We start from the raw sequence: 19,175 nt of genomic DNA, 5'->3' as shown, positions 1-19,175 counted from the left end.
CTACTTTCATGGCCTTTCTCTGAGTTAGGCAGGAAGGGCAGGAAACATTGTTTCCAAAATGCCATATCGAACAATACAAATGCTACCTGGAGGCAAATGGACAATCAGAAATCTGTTAGGTTTTTTTTTTTTTTTTTCCATAAACCTTACTGAGATGATCATTTTGCTTATGACCTGGGGAGGCAGAGGTGGAATGTAGCGATAAAGGTCAGTGATGGGGCGGAAAGGGGAGAGGTGAGTAGAGACCAGCTTTTGGTAACCTGCTGGCCACCTGGGAAGACTGACGCTGAGAAAGGGTGCTTCATGGTGGTATTTGTAGTAGGCAGGCAATTGGAACATAGACTCATAGGTCGGGTGCTTGATGGATGGCAAGTGTGATGGTAAAACATCCCAGAGGAAAGATGAAGGTACAGCAAGGGATCCGCTTCATCTGTTTTACCATCATGCCTGAAACAACCTTACAAATGGGATTACTACTAGATTATAAAGCCTCTGGGCCTCTTGCCAGCATTAATTTTAAGCATGTTTTCCAAGCTTTGAAAGCATTTGTGTATGAAGCCAACAGTTCACAGCAGCTCTGTTATTTGTAATAGTCCATTTTAAATCTCGGTTGCTCTGCTAAGCAAATCATGTTTTGATGCTGGCGTATGAAGGATAAATACTGGGTCCTAGCCTAGCGTGTCATCTTAATGTGCCTTCAGCTTAGCATAGACTTCGGTCTTTCTGAAACTCTTGTGGTCCCCCACCTCCACTGATGTTGTAAGCTCAGTCTTTGGATACAGGAACATCCTCTCTGGTCCAGAATTATTTACCTACAATCCCTCGAAGAGTCTCACAGTTCCACCACCTTAAGCACGTCTGTACTTGAACCATATAAGCAATAAAAGCAATCAGGCTTGGCTTGCTAGCATATGCTGCTGCTTAGGGACTTTCGGTATTATCTAGAGGGATACTGGTGTCCGGAAGGTTGCTGGGTAAGGGTGCAGAGGATGGGTTGGACTTTGACTTAAGTGCTAGTCAATGGATTCAAGATATGTAGGACGGGAATTCAGAAGACACTCTAGTGATGGGTCAAGAGAGTCATTCTGCTGTAGGGGAATGTTAATGTTTTAAGTGTGTGGAGGGATGTATCAGTTTGGGGGAAAAAAGTTGCTTTAATAGAATAGAAGACTATATCTCTCTCATGTCATGAAGGGCTGCTCATTGGTAGTTCAGACCTAGTATGGCGGCTCCACAAAGAGTGACCTAGCTTCTGCATGGGCCTCAATTGTCTTTATGGTCGAATATGGCTGCCAGAGCACTAGCCATCACATCTGAGTTCCTGGGAGCAGGAAAAGCACGCTTACTCACTTGGAGGAGACTTCCAGGAAGTTTCACAATGTTTCATCTTACTTCTTACTGGCCTAAATTTAATTACCTGGAAACCTGAAAGGGAGGCTGGTAGATGTGGTGTTTTGGCTGGGTGTTTTGGCTGGGCACTAATGATCCGCATGACCAATTAAAAATTGGAAGTTTTATGACAAAGTATAAAGGAGAGGAAAGTGGATGCTGGGAGGTAATTATCAGTGTATCAGTGTCTGCCATAAAGGGCCAGAGAAGGAATGGGCAAAGAGATAGGAACACACCAAGAGAATGGGATGTTCCTAAAGCCAAATGATTGCCTTGTTTCCAAAAAGAAGCCATCAAATATGCCAATGCTACTGAGAGCTCAGGAGGATGAGGTTCATTGAATCTGATGAGGAGGAGTGGTTCGAACGAAATCTGATTGAAGAGGGTTAAAGAGAGAAAGGAAAGTAAGAAATGGATAAATCAAGTGGAGATAGCTATGTAAGGGGGTTTTTCTATAAAAGGAATCGGAGAAATGGAGCAGTACTGAAAGAAATAGGAAGGGTTTACATTTTTTTAACATGGAAAGATATTTCAGCATTTTTGCATGGATATGGAAATACCCAGTTGGGAGAGAGAGAGAGAACATTGGTGATGCATATGAGAAAGGTAATCATGACAGACAGAAAATCCTTCAGTAAATAAGAGAGGTGGGATCCTAGGTAGAGTAAGTGGGCATTTTAGATCAGTAGAGGGTCAAACCTTTATTCAAACCTTTAATAAGAAGGAAGGCAGAGAGTGGAGGTGCCCACTCCCATGGCTGGCTAGATTTGGTGGTCGAAGGTAGACATTCTTTTCTGAGGTAATCTATTTCCTCAGAGAAATAAAAAGCAAAACCACCAGATGAAAGTGGGAAGTGGCGGGGTGGGGGGGGGGCTCTCATCGTTTTGTGAGAAACAGAAAATGTGAAACAACCATCTTGGAACTTGGGAGATTGGATTGTGACTCAAGAAGAGTTAGATAGTAAACTATGAACACTATCGTGAGTCAGTTTTTTTGATGGTTTCCCAGAAGAGTAGACGGAACAAGGCCAAGTGAGGAAACCAAATTCCTGAGGTGGAACACAAAACAAGAGGGAAAGGGTAGAGAGCAGAAGGGAAAAGAGGGCCTCCTTTGTGATTTATTGCAAGACTTTACATATAATGAAGGAGGGAGTTTAATCAAAAGGACATCTTCTCTTTTAAGGAACACATTTACCAAGACTAATGATAGAGACACATATACAGTGGGATCTTTAAAACAGTAAAGCAGGCAGCCAGACAGGCAAACAAGTGAACAAAACAAAACATAATGGCTTATATAATTTTTACTGTCTGATGAACACAGCATACCATTTTCTAGAGAGTCAGTTGTTGTTTTTTTTACCACATTATTCTAAGAGAAATTTATTTTGTGGGCTTGTTTATAATTAACAGCCCAGTTGAAAATCTCTTCAATGACAATTTTACACAAGTTTTAAACACATTTTGCTATGCCTGCTTCATATTCCAAATTTACCTCGTAGCACATGGTTTTATGTTCATTCTTGGCCTGGGAAGACATTGATAGAAGGTCATGTAAAACAATATAGTCTAGTAGTTTTTGGCGCTCAACTTATGCTGGCTGACCCCCGAGGAGGAAGGAATGGTTAACATGTCCTTTAGTTTTCAAATATAAATTACCTCAATGAAGTTTTTGGAAGGAACTGAATAACCTTTAATTTGAGATGAAACTCTCTGCAAAGTATCAAGAGTTTTGGTATATTGTGCTATTATCAAGCAAAGAATAGGTGTGGAGACAATGTTGTTTGTTTTTTTTTAATTTTTTTTTCAACGTTTTATTTTTTTATTTTATTTTTTTTATTTTTAGGACAGAGAGAGACAGAGCACGAACGGGGGAGGGGCAGAGAGAGAGGGAGACACAGAACCGGAAACAGGCTCCAGGCTCCGAGCCATCAGCCCAGAGCCCGACGCGGGGCTCTAACTCACGGACCGCGAGATCGTGACCTGGCTGAAGTCGGACGCTTAACCGACTGCGCCACCCAGGCGCCTGTTTTTTTTTTAAATTTATTCACATAAAGTATTTACTTAGCACCTATGATACAATGCTTCCGGCACTGTTCCAGATATTTGGGTTACAGTAGTTGACAAAACAGACAAAGGCTCCTGCCTTCATGGGTCTATGTTTTGAAAAGTGAAGACCCTGGCTTGTTTCATGCTCAGGTAAAGGCTTTGGTGGGGAGGTAGAGTAGTTAGCCAAGAGAGGAAAAGTCTTTGACTTTCATTTCTTTGTTCATGCATTCATTCAGCAATATTTAGTAAGTGGTTGCTGATAAATTAGGCCCTGACCCAGGCCGAGATCGATGAGGGAAGCCATCAGACAGTTACCAGAAAAACAGACTAATGGGCCAATCTGCATAAGTACAGAAACCAACTCAGACAAGTTAATGTGGTCAAATATTGATGTAAAATTAAGGAACATTCTGCCACTTAGGGTCCTTCGACAGTGTGCTGATGTCCTCCTTGTTGGGACATCTCAGAGTCTGAATGAGGTGCATCCCTGAAGAGAGCTGACTGGAAATCCCCTAAATCAATTCCAGATCTAAGGTTTTTCATCCCTATGGTCCTGCTTCCAACTGAATGTCTATTGTGTGTCTAGCTCTGGGGTCCTCTGGGCTTTGAGCTTGGACCTGAGCCTAATAATACATCTTGAAGGACAGGTAGTAGAAGTGAGGAGGGAGGGGATCCTTGGGCAATAGGTTTCTTGATATGACACAATTAAGCCCTCCATCCCATGATGGATGCCGGGCTGAACTAGTCATTTCCAGAAGCCACCCTTATTGTGGTAGAAGTGGAAGTGAGCTGGTGTTTGAGACAGACTTTCAGTATTTGTGCTTTGTTGGTCTGCGTCAGGACCATTTTCTGCCCGACTTTTATCTGCAGAGTTCTGGTTGACTTGAGATGGTTGTTAAATACATGAGTTTTCAAAGACCTCTAGTTGCCCATGTTGATTGGATGTAGTTTGATAGGTTGTCCATTGTCATGTGCAGTGACATTAAAGGGCTTTGAGCCTAAAGGCAAGTAAATAATAACAACTCTTTTGCGAGGGTATCATTCCCTGAGATTTGTTCATCTTGTAGATAGTTGTGGATCCTACATCTCTCATCTTACTAACAGTGTCCCTCATTGTCCCTTACTAACATTGTCCCTCACTTCAGAAGGTCCACAGCCACAAAAGTCATATAGATGGGACCTTGGAACATAGGACCTGCAGATCCTACTCATGACATTAATAATGGGAGCCACTTCCTGACCAAGAAAGATCAGATTAGCAGAAGAAGTTTTTCTCCATTAGCGTTTTCTCTCATAATTTTTTGCTTTCAAGTGTTTCTTCTGCTTCTTTTAATCAGGAATGTCAAGCTAATAATTCCAATTTATCAATGTGATATATTTTGTAATCTTTAATTTTGTTACCAATATCTTGTTGTGTTCAGGAAGGAATACTATAATGTTCAGGGGTGCCACTGTACCTGAATAAGTTTGAAAACAGCTGTGTGGGGCCTTCCTTTGATTCATTCAACAACTATTCTTTAAGTGCCTACTATGAATGTATACAAAGAGTTAACAATATAGGGAGTGGATCCATAAATTCTAAACATTCTAGTAATTCCAAAGTGAAAACTCTGAAATATCTTGGAAATAAAATGGGAGAAATATTGAACAAGTCAGGGTAACATAAGATGTGATAGTTAACGTAGGATAGTCAGGGTAACATAGGATAGTTAAACAATCCAAAGAGAGTTCAAATAGAGCAATGGTTAATTTCAGTTGGGGAGCTAGAGATGACTTTTCAGACCACATAACAGAGCCTTGAAGACTGAGCAGGTGGAAAGGTTAAGTCAGGACTTTCTGGGCATGAGCAACAAAAACAGGCATGAAAGGGTACACACTGTTTGGGGAAGAGTGAGGTATCTTGCAATGATGGTACTTGGCAGGATGAAGTAGGAAAGATTAGGTATGTTGAAGGTAAGTTGAAGCTAGTTATGCAGCAAATGTGTATTATATACTTTCTACCGTCTACATTTCTATCCCAGAGTATGAGTGCCTTGAGTGCATACTAAGGATTTGGAGAACACGCTCCTGGCTTTCGTGCTGAAGTCCAAAACCAGTGACCTGATTCTGTCTGCATAATAGAAAATAAGGTTGGCAGAAGCCTGGTGGATAGATTTGGACAGACGCAAGACGGACGTATGGAGACGAATTGGAGAATAATGGAATAATTCAGATATGAGATAAAGAGCGTTGCAAATAATGTAGTGGCCGTGAGAACAGAGGCGTGGTGTTGGTTTGTTTTTCTTACTGTAGATAATTTGCTTGCAGGTAACAACAGCTGCATTTCTTACTGCTGACCACCTCAGGTCTCTGGCGTGTCATACAAAGCATTATCAGCATATGTCTTAACAAAGACTATTCTGAATTCTTAGCTGTGGGACATTAGAGAAGATATATGTTTTCTATTTTTCTTAATTCATTAATTTACAGATATATATCACATACCTAAAGGGTGTTAAGAATAGAGTGGTCAACAGGACAGACAAGGTATAAACCCTCTATCATCGACATCGTTGTAGGAAAACATAGATGAGGAACACGTAAACAAGCAATACACACATGCTTTATTTTATTTCGTAATTATGTCTTGGCTTACTACATCTGCAATGGCCCAAATATGAATCTTTATAGCCATAAAGTCATCATATAAATCTATATCCCCCAATCCTTCATGCTAAGGTCCCATGCTTTATTAATATTGAGAGAAGAATTTAAAATCTAGTAGATAGACGAAGTCCTTGAGGGCATATTTTTATAGGAACTGTGGACTGGATGTGTATATTTATATAAAATATTATATTTGCATTTGCAAACCTGCTTCTCACTTCCATGAGGTCCGGATTAGTAATCAGAATTGATTAATAATAAGCAGGCAAGTACAACAAACTATTTCTTAGAAGTATCTGATTGAAAGCACAAGACACCTTGCAAGAAAGTGAGGGCCAAAATACGAGAGAGGAAGAAATCCCAGAGAGGTGAGACAAAGTGCCTTTTTTCCTCTAAAGGTACCTGACAATTCCAGTGAAGATGATAGAAAAATTGAAAAACTGAGAATAACTTTTGAGATATTCAAAAGCACACAGGGCAAAAATTGGAGGCCAAGGAGAAACAAAGACCTAAAAAATTACCAAAGGTTTTGCTGGGATTTTAAAGAGGTATATGCTCAGAATCAGAATGAGCTGAACATAAACCAGTTCTCATAGGGGCTGGAGTATGCTTTACATCATGCTAATCTCTGATTAGTTGAGGGTGATCTGGAATTGTTAATAATAAACTCTGGTGGTTGATAACATCCAGAGCCTCAAATTATTTCTCCAATTCTTCATATATGGTATCTATCAGCCAAATAAAATAACCATCTATATGAACAGAAATTGAAATGTGACGTCAAATCATAAAAAATAATAGACAGTAGGACATGCCCACAGGACATCCAGATAATGGGCACACACACAAACACTTAAAAAGCTTTGTTTAATATGTTAAGGAAATAAAAGATAGAAAATCTTGGCAGAGAACATTAAACTATAAAAAAGAGCAAAATGAACCTTTCAGAGCTGAAGAATACCAAACAGAAATAGTTCAGTGGCTGGACTTAATAGATTAATCACAGCTGAAAAGTGAATTAGTAAACTGAAAGATGAGCCAAAATAAACTATGTAGATTATAGTACAGAGAGACAAAAAGATGGACACTACAGAAGACAAAGAGACATATGGGATCTAGTGAAAAGATCTAACATACGCATAACTAAAATTGTAAAAAGAAGACGAGAGAGAGGATAGAACACAAAAAGTTTTCACGAGATAATAGCTGAGAATTTTATAAAACTGATGAAAAACATCAAAATATATTCAAGAGGCACACACCCCAAAAGGTAAGTAAAAAATCTACATATAAGCATGATTCAGTAAATATGCTGAAAACCAGATTGAAAGAGATAAATCTCAAAAGAAGCTAGAGAAAAGATACATTTCTGCTGAAGACAACAAAAAGACTTCCATTTCAAGAAGCCGCTAAGAAAATACCAGTAAATAAGACCCATAGTAAAGAGAAGAAAGATGATGCTAGTGATGAGATTAGAAATCAATGAATTTGAAAACAATCATGAAAGAGGGAGGGCTAACAAAGCTCAGAGTCAATTTTTTTTAAAAGAATAAAATTAATCAATATTTGATGAGACTGACAGGTAAAAATGAGAGAAGGCACAGAAAACCAACTTTAGGAATTAAAAGGGGAGCATCATTGCAGAGTGCATAGACATTCAAAAGGTTTAAGAGGATATTATCATCGACTTTATACCAAAATATTTGAAATTTTAGGTGAAATTAGTAAATTCTTATAAAGCATCACTTTCCAGAGCTGACACAAAGCAACTGAAAATCTTCATACATTATAACCACATCTGTATTTAGAAATTCCCTTACAAAGAAAGCTCCAGGCACATAAACAAATATAGGGTCAATCGTATACAAAGTCTCAGAACAGAAAAAAAAGAGATAACTTCTCCACCTGTTTTGTGAGGCTAGTATAACTTTGATACTAGTACCTAACAAAGACATAATGAGAAAGGAAAAATATAAGCCAGTATTATTCAGGAATATAGATTGAAAATATCCTATAATGTAGCCATTCAAATCCCATGATACAAAATATAACGTATCGCAGCCGTATTGTTTATTCCAGAATACGAGGTTGGTTTGTTAATTGAATTTTAATTAATGTATTCACTGCATCAGCATAATAAAATATCTACATGAGTGCTATAAATCTGAAAAAATTCAGCATTGACTCATTGTAAAAGAAAATACCCTTGCTAAACTAGCAACAGAAGGGATCTTCCCTTTCAGGTAAGAATATCTCCCCAAAAACTAGAGTGTCCAACATACTTAATGGTGAGACACTGATAACTTTCCTTTTGACATGGTAATGAGGAACAGATAGTCACTATCAACACCTTTATTTAACATTGTTCTGAAGGTCCAAGCTACAGCAATATGGCAAGAAAATGAAATAAAAGTCACAAGGACTAGAAAGGAAGAAATAAGCCCCTCGTAATTTGCAGACCACACAATTGTATAACTAGAAAATCTAAAAGAACCTACAGGTAAATTATTCGAGTTAATAGGTGATGTTAGCAATTTTGTTGGATAGAAAATCAAAACAAACAGTAATATATATGTTTACTGGTCACAGAGAGTTAGAAAATAAATATTTTAAGATTTTATTTATTTGTTTTATTTCTTAAAAAAATTTTTTTTGATGTTTTTATTTATTTTTGAGAGAGAGAAAGAGACAAAGCACCAGCAGGTGAGGGGCAGAGAGAAAGGGAGACACAGAATCTGAAGCAGGCTGCAGGCTCTGAGCAGTCAGCACAGAGCCCGACGTGGGACTAGAACTTGTGAACTGAGAGATCATGACCCGAGCCGATGTCGGAAGCCCTAACCGACTGAGCCACCCACGTGTCCCAAGATTTTATTTTTTTAAGTAATCTCTACACCCAATGTGAGGCTTGCAACCCTGAGATCAAGAGTCCCATGCTCTGCTGACTGAGCCAAGCCAGATGCCCCAGAAAATAAAAATTTTAAATACCATATGCAATACGATAAAAGCATCAACCATAAAATGTCGGTTCTCCCCAAATCTATATATTTGGTGTAGACAGAGTCAAAATCCCAGCAGATTGCATGTATGTTTGTTTGTAATGTGTGTGTGTGTGTGTGTGTGTGTGTGTGTTTGCAAATTGAGAAGCTGATTCTTGTCATATACGTGGAAATGGAAAGAGCCAAGCATACAAGATCAACTTAAAGAAGAAAAATTGAAAAACTTATTCTATTGGAATTAAGACTTAATATAAGCTACAGTAATTAAGACTAATCCACATTTAATTTTTGAAAAATGTGGTGCTGCAGAATGATGGGAAAAAGATGTTCTTTTCAATAAATTTTGCTGAATTAATTGGATATCCTTAAGTACAAAAGGAAATTTGAACCGTACGCCATACACAAAATCAATTCCAGATGCGTCTAAATCTAATTATGAAAACAAAAACAATAAAGCTTGTAAAGGACAATATAGGAGACCATTTTCATAATTTTGAGACAAGAAAAGATTTCCTAAACAGGATATAATACCACTAATATGAAAGAAAATTCTAATAAATTACATTGCTTTCAAATTAAGATTTTTTTGTTCTTTTAAAAACACCACTGAGTGAAAAGGTAAAGTACACTGTGGGAGAAGGTAATTGTTACACACAAAACCGACAATGTGCTTTTTTATAGAATGTATAAAGAATTCCTACAGATTCATAAAAAAAGAGAGACCATTTAAGGTTAAGCAAACAAACAAAAGGAGCATGGGGGAAAATAGATTCGAATTGCCACTTCACAGACGAAGATATCAAAAGGGCCAATAAGCATTTGGGAAAGTGCTCAATCTCATTAACAATCAGGGAAATACAAAAGATAACCCTGAGGAGATACCCCTGATAGAACCACCAGAATGAGTCATATTAAGCAGACTGACACTCCAAGTATGGAGCGATGAGAACAATCTCATCATATTGGAACTCTGCATTATCTGTTACAACTCAACAAATGCAAATGTCATAATATAGCAAATCTACTCTCCACAGATATACACACACAGATGCAGCAAGGATATTTGTTGTGGCATTATTTCATTATAGCCCCAAATTGGGAAAAGCCCAAAGGTCCATCAAGATTAAAATGAATACAGAAGCTGTGGTATATTCACGCAATGGAATATTATATACCAGTGAAAATTAATGTCCACACCCATATAACAATATAAATAAATATGTCAAAAATAATATTAAGCAAAAGAAGTCATATGTATAAGCACATCTTCTGTGTGATTTCATTTGAATCTCAAAAACCAGGCAAGAGAAATCTAAGGAGTTAACAGTCAGGTGGGCAGTTACATTTGCAGAGGAGGAAGGAGTGGGTGTTCTGTTTCTTGGTCTAGGTGGTGGTTACAATGGTATGTCCACTGTGTAGTCATTCATTGATCTGCAGGCTTATGATTTGTGCATTTTTCTGAGTGTAAGTTACAGTTTACTTTTTTTTTTTTTTTAATGTAAGGAATTTTCCATTTCCCAAGAGAAGATTTATTTGAAGGCACCCTGCGGGTTGTCAGAATGTAACTGCCTTAGCCCCCAAACTTTTTTATCTTGTGCGCTGCCTTGGATGTAAAAGCGAGAGGTGCAAAATTTGATTTTTTTGCCACTATTTGTAGTTTTTAGATTTAATAATCGTTCCAGAATTTTTTCCTTTAGACAATCTTTGCTTATTTTTTTTTTTTTTGCAGTCATACGCTACAAATGATAGACAAATAAATCTCATTCTCTATTTACACTTAACGTCTTCATTGCCATTCACTTCTGAACCAGCCAACTGTGGTAGAGCCCATTAAAATAATATATCGCTTACACTAAATGTGTTTATCATAAAAGAAAACCAGACAAATTTTTTTCTTCCTTGCAAACTGGTATGATGTGTTTCCTCGTGAAGTTAGAAAACAGACTTCCTCTGCTACAGAGCTAGTTCCATTATTAGGAGAAAAATTCATTTAGCCAAACTTTCATAGGGCATTTTCCTTATCTGGGCATATGTAGACCAAACTGAATCCCTGGCTATTTTCATGGATCATTTTATTTTATTTTTATTTTTAAAAAATTGGGGGGGATCATTTTAACCCAGTATACAGAGGAGAAAGAAAAAGATGCCTGCATCTAGGGTTTTATTTCCATGGCAGTGGCTGACTTTGACTTCTCTTCAGGGTGCCTCTACCTGTTTCTTTGGAGCTTTTGTTATTTCAAACGAAACTCACGATGATGAAGAGACCCTGAAAATACTTGAGGCCAGGTTGCCATACCAGTAAGTGGCCCTAAAGTACTGTAGGCGGGTATTGACGGGTCTGCATTATGAAATTCTGCAAGAATGTCTATTGTGTAAGGAAGAGGGCTTCGGGAGCTGACCCAGCCATCTTTCTGGGCTTTGTTGGGACTGCATGAAACCATATTTCAAGTTTTTTTTAGCAGTCCTGTTGACAAAATTGGATAACCTCCTCAAAACAGGCCAGGCATATTCCCATGATGCTGCGCCCCTCACAGAGATTCTGTTTGGCTGACAGCCATCCCCCCTGCCAAATTCCAGCCTGACTCCCCAGCCTCAGGTGCTGCCACCCCCGCCCCTTCCCGGACAGTCGGAGGCTTTCATTTTCTCCGGAGGTCCCAAGTTTGATCCAAAGATAAGCAGCATCCCACGGGGAACTTGCTGGAAATGCTGGCCCCACTGTGAACCTACTGAGAGGGCCCCGCTTACTAACAAGATCCCGAGGTGGTCTCTTCACCCTGACCGGGAGGAAGCACCGCTAGAGGTGAAAGTTTCCAGAACGCAGGAATAGAAAGACAGTAAGCAGCCTCGCATTCATCTGCAGATTTAAAAAATGATGTTAGTTGTTTTGAAAGATGGAGAACCCAATATCAGATTTTTTTTGACACTTTCAGTCATTTATGATGAAATCGAAACACTATTTTTATTTACTTACTCATTCATCTGTTATTAATTTTTAAATTTTAATTCCAGTATAATTAACACACAATGTTGTATTAGTTTCAGGTGTACAATATAGAGACCCAACAATTCGATACATTACTCAGGGCTCTTAATCCCTGTTACCTATTTCACCCACCTCCCCCCCACCCCCACCTCTCCTCTGGTAACCATCAGTTGGTTGTCTATAGTTAAAAGTCTGTTTTTTTGTTTGTTTTATTTCTCAAATTCCGCATATGAGTGAAATCATATGGTATTTGTCTTTCTCTGACTTACTTTGCTTACCATTATATCCTCTAGATTCATCCAGAGGCCAGATTGAAAATGGCCAGATTTTATTCTTTTTTATGGTTGAGTAATATTCCGTAGTGTGTGTGTGTGTGTGTGTGTGTGTGTGTGTGTCCTACATCTTCTTTATCCATTCATCCATTGATGGACACTTGGATTGCTTCCATAATTTGGCTAATGTAAATAGGCTGCAGTAAACATAGGTGTGTATATACTTTTTTGAATTAGTGTTTTTGTATTCTTTAGGTAAATATCCAGTAGTGGAATTACTGGATCATAAGGTAGTTCTATTTTTAATTTTTTTTAATGTTTTATTTATTTTTGAGACAGAGAGAGACAGAGCATGAGTAGGGTAGGGGCAGAGAGAGAGGGAGACCCGCAATCCAAAGCAGGGTCCAGGCTCTGAGCCAGCAGCACAGAGCCCAACATGAGGCTCAAACTCAGGACCATGAGACCATGACCTAAGTTGAAGTCAGACACCCAACTGACTGAGCCACCAGGCACCCCCCTGTTTTTCATTTTTTAAGGAACCTCTGCATTGTTATTTTTACAGTGGCTGCTAAATCAAAACATTATTTTAACCCCTGTTTTAAGAATTGGAAGTTAGAACATTATTTGAGAAATTATGCAAGGAATTTGGATATATATTTTGCACTGTTTAATTTTCTGGAATTTGCGGAAGAGATTATCGGGTAACTCTAGGTGCAGAAAAAAAGTTCAGGGTATACTATGAAGAGCTGGTTGTTAGATTAGGTGGGAGATAAATTTAGCTTTACATTGCTGGTGAGGAAAAAGTTTGCAAGAGAAAATAGACACAGTAATATTAACACTTATATAGTGTCTATTATTATTCTTAAAATCATTAATGATAATGTTATATTCCAGGCACACAGTAACTACCCCATGAGGTGAGTACTATAATTTTCACTGGTTTACAGATGAGGAAACCGAGGATCATAATGCTTGAGTAGTTTACCCAAAGTAACCCAGCCAGGAAATGTTAGAACCAGGATTCAAACCCAGAGAAGCTGGGCCTGGTGCCCGTCCTTTTAGAACCACACTGTATCATTCTGTCTCTCAGCTTTGGGAGTCTAAACTTTTGAAGTTCTTATCAAAGGGGGTCCCACGAGTCGCGGTCATACTAGTTTTAGGGCTTGCAGCTGCTGTGGATGCCTTCGATGCATTGCGTCATTTCCCTAGGCAGAAAGCCATTTCCCTGTGGCTTTAGCCATTGGGGGGTTCCTTGTTACCTTGGATACACCATGTGCTGCTTCTGTCTCAGCTCAGTGGTGCACTGAGTACCTCTTGGCTTTGCACCCCAGGCCTTCTCTAATGACTGCCAGGCAGCCTGTAAGTGTGGGGAGTTAGAAGACCCTTGGGCAGCCTTCAGTCAGTGGGATCCAGGAACCATTCCCTTATCTCCCAAGTTGGGCATTTCATTTGCCTCTCAAAGATCCATCAACCTGCAGCAGGGACGACCCTCACGCACCACTGCAGTGGCCTTTCCTCCTCTCGTCTGTTATTTTCCCCTATGCCTTCACTTCTGCTTCCAGGAGCCACCTCTCAGGTTAGCTGCCTGTACTTGGATCCTGGTCTCAGGCTCTGCTTTTGGGGACCCACACTGAGGTGGCAACTCACATGGGTACAGACATCAGGTAGGTGCTGAAAATGGTTGAAGGGAACCAGTTAAATTTCTATAGAGATACCCAATGAAATAATTTCAACCTTTATAAAGAAATATATTCTCATTCCATTTTTCTAAAATTTTACGGACATTTTGGTCTGGTTTCACTTTTACCTCTTTTGGTGAGACACAGGTAGGAGAAATGCTTATTTTCATGTTAAGTTAAAGAAAAACAGTAGTGAAAACATGGTAAAAAAGCAGCAGAGTGACTCGGTCTCAGTATCTGGATACCCTAAAGAGCGGTGAGTGCTGGAATGAACCAAGAAGCTGGCACCCAAGGAGCTTCAGTTCGTTGTCATCATGTGTGTCTTTGGGCCCAGCTTTGCCAGAACTTTCTATTTTAAAGAAAAGCTCAAAGCTCTGATATTTGCCTGGAATTTATGGATTTTTAAATGTTGGCAAGCCATTCGAATTGTTTAAAAAAACATCTGGAGGCAAAACTATCAAAGGCTGCCAGTTTGAGACCGATGTCGCACATGATTTCCACTTCATGAAAAGCCTGATCAGGGGTCGGACTCTATTTTCAGAGGCACTGGGTGTGTGAAGACTGCTGTAAGAACATGCATGGGTCAGCCATGGGTTTGGCCAGTTAAAGGTCCCTTTGGGTCAACAGCATCTTGTTCTGATAGCGTTGTCCTGGAGCAGGATATTTCACACAGTCTCCTGCTGCTCCATGGAATCTGGGACACCAGTTGTCTTGAAGGGATGCCTTGTTATGTAAGTAAAGCCACAGGGAGGCAGAGACAGGAAGCATTCTTCATGGGAGGTTACTTTGAGGACCCAATGCTGGTGTCTAGAGAGAGTCACAACTGGACGTGGGTTCATCTGTGGCATTCTACCAGGGCCAGGAGTTTGGGGACCCGAAGAGCGGCCATGATTTCTTCGTCTTCTTGACCCTTAACTCCCAACCACCTTGCATCTGTTGTCCCTCTACCAGACGTTTCCCTGGCTCCCTGTGCCTTCCTCAGCCCAGATCTCTTCCAGTCTCCTCTCAGCCAATAGCTTCATTCTCTACCCAGTTCCACCAAGCCTGAAACCTAGCAGTCGGCCCAGACATCCCTTGCCCTTGGCTCCCCCAGCCGACCCTCCTCAAGTTCTAGGTATTTGGTTCCACCCAACTCTCGAATCTCTCTCATACCCACTGCCACTGGCCTTTGCCAAACCTTGTCAAAGGTTTCCATTCCTGCTGGCCCAGCTCAGGCTGCTATAACAAAATTCCATGGGCTACATGGCTTAAACAACAGATATTTATTCCTCACAGTGTTGGAGGCTGGGCAGTTAAGGACTAAGCTGCTTTCTTGCTGTATGCTCAACATGGCACAGAGACAGACAGAGAGAGAAAGAGAGAGAGAAAGAGAGAGGGACAGAGAGAGAGCATTCTGGTGTCTCTTTCTCTTCTTAAAATGGCACTAATCCCATCAAGGGCCTCCACCCTCATGGCATTACCTCAACCTAATTACCACCCAAAGGCCTCACCTCCTAATACCATTACACTGGGGATTAGAACATCATCGTATAAATTTTGGAGGGACATAAGCATTTAGTCCATAACAATGGTCTTTAAAAAATGCCAACTTGATTATTTTACTTGCTGTCCACTTGACTATCCTACATGACCAATTGGCAGGCCTCTTCCCATCGTGTACTATGCCCTAACCTCACTGGTCTTCTCGTTTCTCTAAATTCCACATCCCTTTTCACCGCTGGACTTGCCCTGTGCCTACACTACCGTTTCCCCACCCTTTTGCTGAGTAAACTCTCCCTAGTCCTGCACAACTCAAGGGTTTCTTCCTCAGGGATGGCTTCCCCACCCCCAGACTCAGGCCTAGTCCCCTTTTAGTAATAATAATGTAGCTTATGGTTGGTGATGATTGTATTAGAAATGATTAAAATCGATTGACCCCTAGCCAGGGTTTCCATCAAAGCTTCTTAGATTTAATCTCCACAATGACATTTTAGGATATATTCTAGTGTTCTGATTTTACAAATAAAGAAACCCAAGTAACTTGACTACAAAACTATAGCAACTTTACCGACACACTTTTATCGCACTTGAAACTTTTTTTAAAATAGTGCTCGTTAGGACTTATAATTACACATTTCCTTGTGTAAACTTTAGAAAATTAACGTTCATCTTTCCACCAGAGCTTGTGGTCTTGAGATGGCAGGGACTTTTTGGCACATGTGTTTGCTTACCACTGAAAGGCAGGTATCTAGCACCAGGCCTGGAGCATTGCAGGTACTCAATAATAGAATCCCTTTGGAATTTTTTCACTCAAATGGCTGTGAAAAATATCTCTCAACAGGAACAAGAAAGAATCCTATATATATATATATATATATATATATATATATATATATATATATAAAGGAAGAGAAAAAATAAATCTTAAAAAAAAAAAGGAGAACCTCGATGGTTCAGTCGGTTGAGCATCAGACTTCATCTCATGTCATGACCTCACGGTTTGTGAGTTCAAGCCCCACATGGGGCTTGCTGCTGTTAGTGCAGAGCTCACTTCAGTTCTTCTGTCCACCCCCTCTCTCTCTGCCCCTTCTCCACTTACAGTCTCTCTCTAAAAAATAAATAAATCTTAAAAAAAGTAGGATGGACGCATATAGAATAGTGCAGTGTCCTGAAGAGCCAGGTTCCTTAATGTTATATTAAAAGATTAGGAGTTACTGAGGGACAGGAGCAAGTACACGGGACAATAGTGAGTTATTCCTAAGAAGCCAGAGGTCTTTGTTTTCAGCCTTAGTGAGAAGATCCCGAAAGTGAACCCTGATTGGCTAGGTTTGGGTCATGTGCCCACGCTGAGCCAATGACTTTGGCCTAGGGAATAGGAGTGCCCTGATTAGTCAAGCCTGGTTGTGCCCACCCCTATGGCAAGGGCAGTGTTTTCTGTCACCACACTGGAAGTAGGCTGATAGTAGAATCATCAGAGACAACTGAAACCAGGGGCGTCCACATAATTTCATAGACAGGATCAACTTGGTAAAGATGTTGGGCACGTGCTATGTTAGTGAAGAATGCTTCATAAATTCACCTTTTTGTTCCTAATTGGCTCCCTTTGTATCTCTGCTTGCTGCGAGATAATATTTTATGTGTGCTGGTTTATCCAATAGTTATATTTCACAGTATAAATTAATAAATTTGGATCCTAGTTATACACCAGTTCTGTAATCTGCCCTTAGGGACAGATTTCCTTTTCAGCGTGCTAACAATTAAGGGTGATTAGTTTGTAAGCTCAAGGTGAATCATGAGGAATTCACCAAGATGATGCTACCTTTATTTGGGGCGGTGCGGGGGGGCGGGAATCCCTCATTTGTAAGGTTAGAGCTGTAGCTCAAGGACATCATGACTTCATCTCCCTACTTCTGTACAACTTTTTATATGCAATGTAAATATGAGCAAGGAATTCAAAAGGATTAGGAATGTGTCCCCGACAGTCAAGTCCAGATGTCATCCACGGCCGGTCTCAGAGTGTTGAAAATTTTCTAGATGTTTGCTCTTTTGCTTTGTCCTTTTGTGTATATAACTCCCCAGGAGGTAGGAGACCATGTCTGTGTTGTACAACCGGATCCCCAGTTGCTCTGCCCAGTGAACTGAATGAGTTTATTGAATAATGGCTACTATTGAATAAATGGAGGTCTTCCATTCTACCCTTCCTTCTACCCTACGTTTTGCTCAGGCAACAGGAATGAAACAATTCTGGGTCTCCTAGATTCTGGACACACATTTCGAGCACATTTGTTTGTGATGTGTCTTAGAATGGAAACCCATCCAGTTCTTCCCATTGCGCTGCTGGGCTTTGTATTGTAAGAAGCGTAGCAATGACCACATTGATTTTTGCATGCCCTTAGCAGAGCCATTTTATTCCTTCCAACAGTTAGTCCAATGGCTGACGACTTCCCTTTTGTCCGACTTCCCTTTCGGAAGCAAAGGACTTGTTAAAATTGGATGAAGAGCGCCCAGCTTCCCGCCGCTATAAGCTGTGAACCGTGGCAAAAAACAGTGGTGAAGGTAAACCAAAGCTTTCAAGGAAGCAAAAGCTGAAGTGAACTGGCTGACCTAGAGAATTCCAGACACCCTGCTGAGGACTCAGGTAGTTTGTAGTTCACACAACTGAGCTGAAAAATACAATTCAGTTTTAACACTGACGTTTCCTTTGCTAGGCAGTTCTTTTCCCTAGTTCAGTGTTGCTGTTTATTCCTGACCAAAAAGAGAAAGAGAGAGAGACAGAGACAGAGACAGAGAGAAGGAAAAGCAAAATATAGGCACATGCTTTAAAGAGCCCAACAAATGATTCGGAGGCTGTGCTGACACCTGGAACATGGAAGCACTCATGTTTTTAAAGTGTCCAATCAGCTTCCTTCAGCTTTGAACAACGTCAGTAGAGCAAAACCAGTTTCCAAGTATTAGCTTCTAAAATGAATTGCAAAGAATAGCAGAGTATGCGTGAAGTTCTTCAAGGGCCCCATAGACATTCGATTCAAATTTCACTTTTACATAGGCTTTAAATGCTTCCAAGGTCGCAATCTTTACATAGGCAAATGTGACATATTTTAAGTATGAACTTATGGAGGCCATCAGTCAACTATTCATTTGTACTGATGGGTTTATATTTTTCTGAATAAGTTATAATACTTCTTCTGACCACTCGTTATCCTGAGCTTGCAAGGCAAATAGTGAAATGACCTTTAATATTTACAGCGATTTGTCTTGAATAAAAATTTTCTTTATAGTCATATTGCCTATATGTCTATCTCCATTAATTGCAAGCTTAAACTGTAAGAACTGTGTCACTGCCATTGATGAGCCCGGATTTATATTTTTGGGTTGAAGAAAAGGAAATCGTTTCTTCATTAAATGGCTTTATAAACAAATGCTATAAACCTGAACCAGTAAGACAAATTTATCCTAATCAGATACTTCTTTATTATAAATATCTGAGTAAGAAGTTTTTAAAGAGTTCTATAGCTAAAAGATATTTTTTTTAGACCACTAGATTACATCATTTCTAAATTTGTGAAGTTCTGAAATTACATGATTCTATGATAGGCTTAAAATCATGAAATGAGTTAGTGATTTTGTAGTGAGGTTAGTTTTCATCAGTGATTATAGTCTACCCTTCAGCTAGAATATTTTTG

The sequence above is a fragment of the Neofelis nebulosa genome, chromosome 2, assembly GCF_028018385.1.
Source record: "Neofelis nebulosa isolate mNeoNeb1 chromosome 2, mNeoNeb1.pri, whole genome shotgun sequence".
Taxonomy (NCBI): domain Eukaryota; kingdom Metazoa; phylum Chordata; class Mammalia; order Carnivora; family Felidae; genus Neofelis; species Neofelis nebulosa.
This window is presented reverse-complemented; position numbering follows the sequence as displayed.